Here is a 13,899-nt window from a genome sequence, read left to right on the forward strand (position 1 = left end):
AATATTAATTCCTCTTTTCTGAATGTAATCCACACTCCCTAGGACCAACTTTGCAAAAATTTTACCCTTGAACTGGGGAGTGAGATGAATGAGTGTATATAAACTCTGTTGATGTCTTTGCTTGTTACCAAGGTCAGAGCCTCAATTTCCAATAATGCCTGTAAAATTAAGTGTCTATCCAACCAGGCACACAGGAATACTCCTGGAATTTGACATAGTAAGAATGGATATAAAATTTAAAATGGATATAATTAATCCCTTCCATTGTGTTTGTAGGGCCAACAGCGACAGTTTGAGGGGGTCCTTGAAAGTAATCTTCAGAGATAAATTCAGTAGTTGGGCCATCTATCTTAGGAGTGCAGAGGAATTATTTAACTTGGCTCCATCCTACGCATTAGACCCTCTTATAACGATGGTTCTGCTAAAAACGACCTTGAAAGAGCTGGATGTGTGAGCCTCAAGGAATAGAGACATTGCCATAATCTGGAACATTAGCAGATCTGAGGGTTTAGCCGAGTCTTATGCCACCACAAATGGCCAACCGTATATGAAAGCAGCATTAGGAGCTCGCGCTTTCTAGAGCATCTTGCGAATGCGTCTCTTAACTCTCCCTGCTTGGTTCTATAGATGCAATTGGAAGTCCTCTCAAGGCTATCTGCAAGAATGTACCGTGTGTAAATACCATACTGAGTCAATAATACATCCCCTATGTTGCTGTCCATGCATGGTCTCAGAAAGACGTCAACTATTAAAACCCTTCTTTTTGAAATATGGGCTTAGAACATGCAAATAAGCTTTAACATACATATTTACTGCAGTGGCCCCTATGGAACTGGCCTGCCTTGAGAAATTCTTCACCAGAGTGGGAAAGGCTTTACAACTTGCATGTGGCCAGCAAAGGGTGGCAACCAACCGGGGCGGTTTGGCCCAAAAAGAAGCTTCATTGTCGAAATGGCTCTTACCTCCACTCTAAATTTTATATTACCTATGATGGCACTGGTCTCTGTGTTTCCAGTGCTCTGGCTCTGCAGACACGTCTCGGGGCTTCAAGCTTTAAATTTTACCACCCTATCCTTTATATTTTGTCTTATCTTGCTCCTACCTCCGCGCTAACTTTTATCTTACCTATGTTGGCACTGGTCTCTGTGTTTTCAATGCTCTGGCTCTGCAGACACTCCTCGGGGCTTCAACTTTTAAATTCTACCACCCTCTCCTTTATAGTCTGTCTTATCTTGCTTAAGATAATATATGCAATATTAATGAACTTTAATGTGGTTCACTTTATATTATGATATGTAATTGTAATGTATTCACTTAGATTTTATGTCAATGTGCAATGTGATAGTTGTCCGATCTTAGCATAGCTCCACCTCATTTAAGGCCATGAGCCGACAGATAGGATACATTTTGCAGCATTTGTCCTACTTGGGAGGCTGGACTATAGATGAAAAGAACTGGTCATGTATCTGCACTTTCATTTTATTTGATCCCGGACTTTTAGGATAGCATACGATAAGCTGCTATTTAGGGGAAATGAGTTGACACATAGGAAATAATTTATAGTTATTTTTTTGACTCCTCACAGGAGGTGAAAGATGGATGGGAATATCTGTGTATGCATTTGCACTTTCATTTTTAGTGATTTCAGAATTTTATGATAACACATGACAAGTTGCCTTGTTTTATTACCTTGTGATGATGGGCTTGACAAGAGGTGGCAGTCAACCTTATTGTTGGCAGTTGATATCGGCTTTTAAACATTATAGTTAAAACCATACTTTGAGTCCCTCCATCATGGATAAACTGGGGGTACCCTTGTCCAATAGCACATAGGCAGGATGATACCGGGTGATTCAATTCTTTGCAAATACCTCTCCGTGCCCCATAGTGTGCAGCATATTTGTAATCATGAGTTCTAGATGTATTTTACATGTGTTTTTATTGTATAGTTGTGCTATGAATTTAAGCAATCATGCAATAAATGTACCTACCTACCTACCTACCTACATATTCAACTGGCCCAATTTGCTATCAAACAGAGAGAGAGAAACCATAGTATTGGAAATAACACCAGTTTCTAGACCCCCTTTATGATTATTAGATTTTGCCCAGTCCCTATGCAGGAGGGGAATGAGAAAAGAAAGAATGACTGACCCTCCCTATTAAGAGGCCTCAAAGGGTGACCGGGCAGTTCCCCAAAGTAAGAGACTAGTGATGGCCCCTCAACGTACCACCCCACCATTTGTGGGAATGTAAGCTCTGCTTCATCCCTCAAAGTGGCGTGGTTCTCTGTCCCCTCTCAAAACTACCCTCTTTATGCCCCTCTCTCAAACCATCATGGATCACCTAAGTAGTTACCCCTGTAGAGGTGACTAACCATTTTCCTGACAGGGGAAGTTTGAGACTATCACCTCTGGCATATTTAAGTGAGGGTGTGGACTAGACATTTCTGGACAATCAGGCACACCACCTAGATGTGAAGGAACATTATTTAACATTTCAGCATTTTTGGGGTGATCAGGAAGAGGGGACTCCCCTGGAACACTTGTGAATCTTACATTTTTAACTTATATTTCATAATACTTTGATTCTTTTTCTCTTGAAATATTTTACCCTAGGCCATTCGGAAGTGGCCCCCATTTCCTGGTATTCCCCATTTGAGGATGCTGTAGGTAAAATGACAGGAGATCGATCATGAGGAGGCGAAACACCACGAACATGTGTTACCCCTTGTTAGAAATTGGGTCTCTAGTTGGCATACACCCTTGTCCAAGTAGGGACCAGAACCCTAGTCAGGGTATGACACAACACAGCCCAAATTATCCTGTGCCCACCCTCTGGTAGCTTGGCACAGAGCAAACAGGCTTAACTTAGAAGGCAATGTGGAAAGTATTTGTGCAATAACTCATACAGTAACACAGTGAAAACACCACAAAAAGTACTCCACACCATTTTAGGAAAATAGAGAATATTTATCTAATAAAAAAAGACCAACATGACAAAAATCCAAAATGCACAAGTCAAGATATCAGTTTTTAAAGGTTTGAATGAGCCTCAATCCTGAAGAATCAGTGGTTGGATCCTTTTAACACCCAGTACCTGGGATGCATCAAAGATAACGATGTACATGGGTCAGAAAGGAGGAGCTGCGTTTAAAAATAAGGCGCTGAGTTGGATTTTCCGGTGCAGCACAGACAATGCATCATTTCTTTCCATGCTGCAAGATGATACATCGATTTCCCGGAGCGCAGCCTTGGTTCCTCACTCAAAGCGGGGATATTTTGACACCCAGGGACAATGCATTGAAAATACTTGATGCGCTGGTAAAAAAGAGCAGGTGCTACGTCGATCTGATAGGTGATGGGGAGATTTTTTAACCGCAAGGCAGATGCTGTGTCGATTTCTGCAACCATTACATTGATTTTCTGACACACTGTGATTTTCTTCTCTTGGGTGAAGTCTTTGATGCCCCGAGACTTCAGAAAAGGAGACAACCTCAATCCAAGCCCTTGGAGATCACTTGTGGAGAAGGCAGAGTCCTTCCAGCAGAGTCAGGGGCCTGCAGGCAGCAGGGCAACAAGCAGGGCAGCAGTCCTTCCCAAAAGCAGCCCAGATGAGTCCTTTGGGCAGCCAGTCAGTCCCTCTGATAGAGTCCAGTTGTAGATCCAGAAGTGGCTAATTTTGGACGGTCACAGGCCCAGTATATACCCCAAAATGCCTTTGAAGTGGGGCAAACTTCAAAGAGTGGTTTTGAAGTGAACATGTTCCACTTTAAACACAGCCCTGTCTGCCAGGAACGCTGTGTGTGTGTGGGGGGGGGGGGTTATCAGTTATTTGGGTAAGGGCAGGCTACTGGCCTTTGTAGTGTAAAAGAGATCCCCACCACCCTTCCTGCCCAGGGAACCCAATTCAGTATGTAGATGAATGCAAATGTATTTATGGCTGTCTGGTTGGAATGCACAAGGGGAGCTGTCAACCAGCACAGACCAGATGTGGATGGGAGACAGGCTGTAAGACACAGAAGGCAGTAATTGTAGAGAAATGCCCACCTTCTAAAAGTGGAATTTCTAAAATATTGATATTAAATCCACCTTCACCAATAAGCAGGATTTTCTATTACCATTCTGACCATACTAAACATGACAGGGCTACTCTTTTCTGATCAGAATCTACCACTTAAAAGTATATAAGGGCAGTTCTAATGCTGGCCTATGAGAGGAGCAGGGCTCACAGTAGTGAGAAACAAAGTTGTGAGTTTTCTACTACCAGGACATGTAAAGCACATAAGTACATGTCCTACCTTTTACTTACATAGTACCCTGCCCTATTGGTTACCTAGGGCCTACCTTCGGGGTGACGTATGTAGAAAAAGTGGAGTTTATGGGATGGCATGTAGTTTTAAATCCCAGGTCAAAGTGGCAGTGAAACTGTTATACAGGTCTCGCAATGGCAGAATTGAGACATCGTTAAGGGGCTACTTTTGTGGGTGACACAATCAGTGTGAAGGCACACTAGTAGCATTTAATTTACAGGCCCTGGGCACATGTAGTTCGCTTTTTTTGGGACTTACAAGTACATTAAATATGCCAATTGGGTATGAGCCAATGTTACTTGGTTGTTAGGGAGAGAGAATATGCACGTTAACACTGGTTAGCAGTCGTAAAGTGTCTAGAGGGGGAGGACACCCATAACCACCAGGCTTGTCCACCTAAATACTGATTTCTTTTTGCCCACCATACCCCATCATGTTGACATGGGTGACATGCGATTTCACCTCTTTTTCCCTTTGTCCCTGCATTGGACATAAACCAGAGCAGGGAAGATGCTGAACCCCCGATAAAATCGGTGACAACATGTCCAGCACACAATCAGAATTAGAGACTGATCTATCTAATAAAGCTAAAATTGAGGATAAAACTTTCTCTATACAAAACAAAATATCAGATGAGGCATTTCCACCCCCAACCCATTCCCCTTCCAACTTAAATGGTTGCACAAACACTTATACCCCCTAAGGACACATATGATTCACAGTTCATTGAGTTCAATGAGTTCAGGTAGGAAGCCCTAAGAGAAGGGCAACTGGGCAGGCTTTGAGAAACTATACCCGGGTCTTCCTCTCCAGAAGCAGTGGGCGATTTCAAATAAGCTTCCCTCATCCAGTTGTTGTTGATAAAACACTATTGTCCGGCAAAGTAACGTCCTCAAGCACACCAAGGTCCCCCACCATGCCCATCAATGTTGGGTTGGGAAGGGATCTCTATGTGCAACAGGTTGTCTAAAACTGGAGGGACATCTTTCCTGTGATTTCCATGATGGATATCCAAGGGATCAACCTGAGCAGGATTTAAAACCAGCCCCTGGATACCAGGGAAGCTGCTTACTGAGATCCACTCATTATGAGAATCTGGAACAGAAACTGATATTTCAGCATCCACTAGGACTGTGTCAAGTTCACTACTAACAATATTTGTCCTGGATGCCGGCCCAGCTTCAACTTCTGCCCCTCCTTCTGCTGCACCAAGAGGACTACAAAGCAGACTAAACTTTGCAGGAATGGGCACATTATGACCAGCTTGGGTTACCAGCCATAAAAGATCCCCCTGAGACAACACAGAGCCTAAGGGTGTGACATCTATTAGATCCATTCCAGACGCCATCTCCTTTTTTCCTCCCTCCTTAGTGCTTTTGAGAAGAAAGGTCAAAATTGAAGGGTAAGACTTCAGGCGAGACACCTGAGGCCTTTATCGATAAATTGATCTTTTTAATTTCAGAAGGTTATTGGGGTATTAGTGGAACTAGTTGTTGCAATCAAATGATCTCCTTTTTGTCATCTTATCCCACTATCTAATGAACTCAACTACAAAGCCATTTATGCAAATAAACACAAAGAGCAAGACAACCATGTAGCTAGAAAGCAAGGTATTTAGATAATCAAGCAAACAGGAAAGTTGAGGAGACAGAATGCTATGTAAACTCTCATCCAACAGAAAATGATTTTTCAGTGTCACCTGATTCAGGCTCTAATGGGTCTAGAGGCTCTAGTGTTGACTCCAAGCACTGGCAGTTGAAGAAAAACTAGAAAATGCTGCCCGAATGCGGCAGCCAGTTCACCACTTCACCTGGCTGTGTCTGACACAAAGAAGCAACCGAACTACACCCCAGAAGCCGCACTGGGGCTGCTTGCTGGCCCCTTTTACAAACCCTGCCTCAACTCAACCCCTCTGACACACTCCCCGTCCCGAAACACGGCAGCAGCACCGGGCCCAACCCCACTCACCTCCACAGGGTGAGTGGGAGGGCGCCCCTATGAAGTCCAACCAAGGAGTATGCATATGCCGTGCCAGTAGACAACAGAGGGGGAGAGAGAAAAAAGGGCAAGAATGCCTCAGGGGACCGCGGCAGGTGTACCCCGGCCCCCTCCATGGGTTACCATGGACTCTTCTGGTGTGTCTCTGCAGAACATTACCAAATGTGACCCCTTCTCCTCTGTGAATGTTAAAAAATAAAAATTACACTTTTAATTTTTCTTGTTTTAAGTGTATCCCATATTCATTTAAAGCAAATGTGTTGCATTTAAAGAAAAAATGGCTTATTTAAAAGCAATCACAGACATGGTGGTTCGCTGTTCTCAGCAGGCCACCATCCCTGCAATGGGTGTGATTCCTACTGGGTCACAAATTGCGACGTGCCTCATTAATATTAAAGTTGTAGGTCAACTTGTGACCCACTTATAAGCGAGACCATGGGACCACTGCCTGCTCTTAAAAAACATACTTTTTCTAACATTACTAATGGAGAAGGGGTCTCCAAGCGACCCCTTACTCTTTGCGAATGGGTTACCACCAGTTTTAAACTGGTGGTAAAGTATTACCGTTTTGACACCGGAATTTTGTCTAAAAACTGTAATACATACTGTACTGATTCGGTATTTAAAAGCGACACCCTAAATACGCCCCCCCAAATACCGAATCACATATGCAAGATGCGCTTTGGTAACAGGTTACCAAATTACATTTTGCATTTTGTACATTAGAAAAAGCATTTTTCAGTTCGCAAACGGCCTATTATGCAAATCGGGCCGTTTGCGACCGAAAAAATACTTTCTACATCCGGGCCAAAGTTCTTTTAAGGTGCCATGAGCCATCACAAATAATTTGGATTGTTGTCCCTCAACTAGGCACAAGGTGGCGGTATAGGATATAGTAGTATTAGAAATTGCCACATTGCGACGTACTACCTGAGAGCATTTTAGAGTATCGTTGCGCCTTATTTGATAGAAGAAAAGTGTGTCTACTACATGAAATATTGTTTTTAGATGCTGGGAAAGACAGCTCCTGACTCTGGCACCAGAGCGCCAGTTAAACCTACCACTTTTTTCCGGAGGCCTGACTGTGCATCACTGTATAAATCCCAAAGCAGACAGAACGATTAAAACCAGCTATAATGCACATCATGTTTAGGCAGTTAAAAGGTCAGACTACGGAGGCTTTGCGTTCCTTTTTTCTTGTAAATTGTATAATTCGTTGATGTTCGTAATTTAACATTTGGCAGTTCAAATCAGAAACTAGCCAAAATGCTGATGACTTCTGCCCTTTGGTTTCTCCCGCCTCCCTCCTTTGCCCTTTGGTTTCTCCCACCTCCCTCCTCAACATCTGTTTTGGGCACTCCATAGGAGCACAGAGAAGGGGTATGACCTAAATCTCATATATAGTGTAGGAGTCCAATGCCACCTCATCCTTCTTGCTTTAGCTTCTCCTCTATGCTGGCAACTGTCTATCATAATGAAAATGCACCAGCGTCCAGCAAAGTCTCTGAACTCTAAGCTCTTAATGACTGTCTCAGTGTTTCTGGCCCGCAGTCCTGTCGACTTTAGAAGAAGCAGCAGGAGTTTTAGAGACCTGCGACTTCTCCCAGGGAAGAAAATACACCTTTAGGATTCCGCTGGTGTATTGTCACAGTGGCAGGAACGACTCCAGTTGCACAAATTAATACGCTTTTTTTCCAACAAATGAAGTTTTGGCAAAATATCACCATGTTTCATACTACTATATGATTCGATTTTTGCAAAAAAACTAAAATGTTTTACATATGACTGTAGCGTTGTTAATGCCTTGGACTAGGAGTCCTGGTTTTTAGAAATACAAGTTTTATTTAAGACTTCTCGTTTAGAGTTTTTATAAGGATTTATTTTAAAGCCTTAAAAAGCTGCGAGGTGCATTCTTAGTTTACACTGACACTAATAAAATGTTCAATTTCGCCAAATTCAATATTGGCACAGACTCTCTTGTGGATTAGATGAAATGATCGGCACAGATGTGAGATAAATATGATGTAAATTTTTCAAAGTGCATTGATGTTTATAAATCTGACTTCTGTTTAAACTATGGAACAACTACATTTCAAAGGTTTGCCTAATTCCAAGAAATGCATATTTCACCTTCGTAACCTTGGATCAATATATTTTTTTAAATAGTCCCTTATAAAGTGGGATGGCAAAGGCAGTTCAGTTCAGGTATTCTCCAAAGTTATATAGCTCCCTCTGCCGGGGTCTAGCATTTTTCAGCTCTATATTCCTCTACCCACACTTTTAGCTCATCCAAAGATGTAGAGGAATTCCTGGTACTGACAACCCTGCTTTCACCCATGAGTCCTCCCGTGATTCACTAGAGATAACATGTCAGTCATTCCTGAGCTTTTCTTTGATCTCTCAGATGTCATGCTTGCTATGGATGATGTAACTAGAAATAGGGCCACAGGACCCAATGGCATTCCAGTTGATGTTTTTCTGTATAACCGGGATAATTGGCCCTGCTCCATCCTTCTTCTGGCAAATGCCATTGCCAGAGCAGCTCCTATCCATGATTCCTGGTATGGTGCCAAAGTTGTTCCAATATACAAGAAAGGGGCCAATTTGCTGCCATGTAATTACAAACCATTCAACTTAATATATTGTGCACAGGAAATTTTTGCCCATTTCCTACTTGTCCGGATTCTCCATTGGGCTGATAATAATGGTGCTTTGTCCCCCTTAACAAGCTGGGTTCTGTAGGAAAACTGCTACTACAGACCAGGTTTTTCACTTCTTGTTAATAGATTGGAGATTGGCGGTGGAGGCAGTCTGTACATTCATCTGCGCCTTTGTCGATCTCAAATGAGCCTTTGAACTGGTTCCACTGAAAAACTTTGGCACGTTCTGTGTGCTATGGGTATGCCATTGAATCTGTTGAGAGTACTGATTTGTTTGCATGAGGGTAGTTATGCCAGAGTCCGTTGGGGTAATCAGGGAGAATTCTTCCAAGTTATCGAATCGCAAATTGGAATTCATACATACCAAAATGCATTTTTGCAATCGCAAACGGCCAATTGGGCTATATGTGATTGCAAAAATCCATGATACATCTGGCCCTAAATTTTCAAAAGGTAGCGGCTGGAAAGCCCACAAATGTTTCAGCCACTGTCAGTCGCTCGGTTACTCCCTGTATGTAGTGGCACAGTGAACATAAAAAACAGTCAAGCAACACTTGCAGACTCACCCTCTTTATTACTGCCTGAACTGCATAAGCTCAAAAATCCATAAATTCTTTTAAATACATTTTCTGCTAAAGAGAATCAGCTCTCTGTCAGTAGCACTCAAGATTTCCATGCTTTTGTAGCCTAAAACACCTGTTTTCCTCGTAGGAGAATACCCTCTCGCTGTTTTGTAACCTACAAATTTGAAGGCTACTTTGAATAGATGAAGGCACTTAAAAGCTTCATGATGACAGAGGTTTATACTTTTTTTGAGACGCACTGTAAGGGTGTTAGCAGCTGAGCTGTGGAGAGCCTGCTTTTAAAAGACAGTTGTAAATACTGTTTACACTAGGTATGGTATGATTGCTTATTACTAAAACCTATATTTTGAAAGTACTTTTTTATCTGAAACCGAAATCTTATTGCACAGTAAGTAGCAGCCTATTTTATTTTATACTATATGTAGTGCAAGATTTAAATAATAAATTATGTATCCACGGTGATTTCTACCCCAGACTGGGACCTCGTAGCACTAAGAATGCACCAGTCACTCTTCCTCACTGCATCAACCAGGATTCAATTTTGTGTCCCTCTGATAACAAGCATTGACCTCTGCAGCAATCACATTAACCAATAGAGAGTGCACATTTCCCACTGATTAGTTTAACTCGGATTTCTTTTTCATGTAAGTTTTGTGGTATTTTATATGCAGGTACCTGGAAGTTAAAGAGCACCAAACTTCTTACAGAAATATTTTACTCTTTTTAGCCAAACTCTTTTACCCCACCCCTACATTATCCCAGCACCATTGCTCTTGAGATCTCTGTTCCCATACTTATTTTTATAGCATTTAACCTCTGTTTCTCATGCTATGCAGATTAGCACCACAATTAATTTAAACAAGCTTTGAGCTTCACACTCTCAAGCAGCTAATACAGTTTTAAGACTTAAATGCATTTCCATACCCTGTAAACCTTGACACTGCAGTACAAGTTTGAAAGGTGCTTTCACTCCAAACCCATCCTTGTGACAAAAATGATGTTTCTAAGAGCAAGCATTCTGATTGACATGAACCATACTTACAGGAGCGGCTCCTCCGTTAGGGAAGAGGAGTGTCCCCTCTCCAACAAAAATGCCTCCCCAAAAAAGCCCCAGAGATAAAAAATAAAATGGTAGTAAAGTTAATTTATTACCATTTTATTTTTCACCAACCTTCCCTAAACTCAGTGTCAGGACAAGGTGAGGCCATTGGGGCAACAGGGAGGAGTGGTGGGCTGGCTGTGCACTTATGTTTAAAGTGCACATGTCTCTTTGGCCGACTGTCTTGTGATGGCCAGCCAGACATGTGCATTTTAAACCTCTCTATCCAAGATGTCTTAAACAGCTTGGATGGAGAAAGTAAGGCCTCCAGTGCCCTTTAGAGCGCTGAGAGATTCTGCTCCCTCTAATCCTGGTGCTCAGCATAAGAGAAGCACCAGGATTGGTTAGGGGAACTGGCTGAAGCCCACGGAGCCTGGAGGAGCAGAACACAGACTTGAGCTGAGGAGGAAGTCGGATGTCGTGCAGCAATCAATGTAAGTGACTATGGGGGTTATTCCAACTTTGGAGGAGGTGGTAATCCGTCCCAAAAGTGACGGTAAAGTGACGGATTTACCACCAGCCGTATTACGAGTCCATTATATCCTATGGAACTTGTAATACGCTAGTGGTATAACCGTCACTTTACCGTCACTTTTGGGATGGATTACCACCTCCTCCAAAGTTGGAATAACCCCCTATGTCTTCATATTTATAGTTGCCACTCACCTTGAATGCGTGCACCCACCCACCACCCATTTTCCCGTCACCACCACTCTTCCTGTTGCCAGCCACCACTGCAAACATAGAGATAAGTTTGCTCTGCTGGCAGAGTTTGCAGAGTTTTGTCTACTCTGCGCACCAAGCATGGCACGGAGCTCCAACAAAACTCCGCCAACTGCTGCATGATGGCGTTTTTTCTCACGCACACGTCGCCAATGTTAAGTTTGTGAGCTCGAGTGGGAATTTGTGTCCCCTAGCATGATTTTTGGGTACTGGAACCCCTCTCAGGGAGGTTTCTCAATACGGGCAGTCGTAGCAGGTCACAATTGTTTGCCTTGAGAAAGCTGCAGCTCAAGTAGAAAATCTACTTGAGCGACAGAAAGAAGCAGCAACCTCTGGTGTTCTGCGTGGTGCAGTTGATGCTGATTTTACAACACAGAACAAGCTCCCAGTGCTAAAAATCAACAGGAGGAGCGTGACATGCCCGAATTCCGTCCACTTGCAGAACTCTGTGGAATCTTGCAGAGTTTTTATGTAACTCAGTGGAATTCCACAGAGTGAAACTCTGTAAGTTCCACCTAGGTCTCTTCATCCCCTGTGGTCTCCAGGCTTGTTCCACCTGATAAAATACAGATGAGCTTGGATGAATATCAAACAATCTTTCCAGAAGAACTTTTGAAAATAATCAAAAACCTCAAGCCATCCCATTGCTTCAATAACATAAATCCACCAAACGTCATCCAGCTACCAATCCATTGCCAACCTTGATTGGCTAAGAAAATCACTTGAAAAAAAGAGCTTTCTTCAACCTAATAATTTCATAAACAGCGCTAACCTGCTCACAGTTCAGCAGTCAGGATAAAGATCTGCCATGGTATTGAAACAGTTATGAAGGATACGGTTGAGAGAATTAAAGATTTTGAGTGGGGACACAACGTCCTTGATTACCTCCACCATATTATTGATAGCAGAATTAAATGGCTCTTTTGTTCTTCTCACTCTGTCTGCCACTTTCAATACCACCAACCACGCTCAACTGATGACCCAACCCTGACAACGCTTTGGCATCAGAGGTGCGGTCCTCAAATAGCTGAAATTCTACCTATCAAACCGCTCACTAAAAAGGAAGACAATGAAGTATCCAAACCCTCTTCTGTCATAATTGGGGTCCCACAAGTTTCCTTCTTGGCTTCCACTCTCTTTAAACTCTGCACGTTGCTTCTGGCCGAAATATGTCATGACATTGGGGTATTCATCCACCAATAGACATACTCAAACCTACCTTAAAACATCCTTTGTTGAAGGCATTTATAGACCTCCAGCAATCTTACTGATGATGCAGTCCTGAATGTTTGAGAGCTGTCACACACTAGATCCTCAAAAGCAAATTCATTTTTTTGTTTCAAAGGTTTAAGAAAGCAGTGTAAATTTATCAACATTTACCCTGTCACTCTCTCCCTCAGTCTCTTCTTTTTTGGGTTCATGAGATACAAACCTCTCCATGATCCCCTTTGCCAACAAACTGGCCAAATCAGGTAATGTTTACCTTCATACATTAAAGACCATTAAACCATTCTTATCCCCACCCTTCTTAAATCACCAGCACATACTCTCATTTTATCAAGGATCGACTTTGGCACCTCTGTATTGGGAAGCATCCTGCAGAGCTCCCTTATGCTCCTCAAATGCGTGCCATCTACTTAAAAATGTGACCACATTACTTATAGTTTGACTGAATTATGCTGATTTGGTTCAAATTGGGGTGCCTGGCATTAAAGCTATCCACTTCAACTCGCCACCCTACAGTGCTTCCTGCCTCAATTGAGAGACAACTAATGATTTGCAGGCAACATTTATTTACTAGTCAAACCACCCGTATTTAAAATCACTCTTGCCGGGAGCGGTGCCTGACTGCCAGCCAAGATGGCCGCCTACCACAGGAGCTCTGCACACTGTCTGACACCGGAACATTCTTTGCATTATATTATTTCAGAATGTGTATCTGAATGGATAGTGGACTTTTGGCCAGATAATTGCCACATAACATCCACCATTACTATTTCAAGGATATCTTTGTCATCTTTCTCCTCTACCAAAACCTCTCAAGTTATATCTACGACCACACATAAATGAGTCAAACAGGACCCACCTTCTCCTGTGAAATCTTATTCACCGATTTCTCTGGAACTTGTGCTTAATGAAATATGAGTATTGCATCCATTTATTGAAGAAACTAAATCTCTGCTACAAAATTTAGACAACAAATGGTCTCAAATGGAAATAAGAGTTTCTGCATTGGAGCAACATGTTAGGGATGTGCAGGATGAAACAAACAAAATTGTAGTTTTGGAGAAGGAAGTGACAAATGTGAAAGCACGCTCTGAGGATTTAGAAAACAGAAATAGACTAAATACCCTTCCCCTTTATGGTTTACTGGAAGGACTTGAAGGTACTGATCCGACTTCATTCTTTGCTTCATTTTTACCATAGTTAGTAGGCTTGCCGACTTCTACAGTACTAAACATTCAGAGGGAACATCGTTTAGGCCAATTTCTCAAAAACTCTTCTTCATCTAAACCAAGACGA

The sequence above is a fragment of the Pleurodeles waltl genome, chromosome 4_1 (genome assembly GCF_031143425.1).
Source record: "Pleurodeles waltl isolate 20211129_DDA chromosome 4_1, aPleWal1.hap1.20221129, whole genome shotgun sequence".
In the NCBI taxonomy this organism is placed as follows: Eukaryota; Metazoa; Chordata; class Amphibia; order Caudata; family Salamandridae; genus Pleurodeles; species Pleurodeles waltl.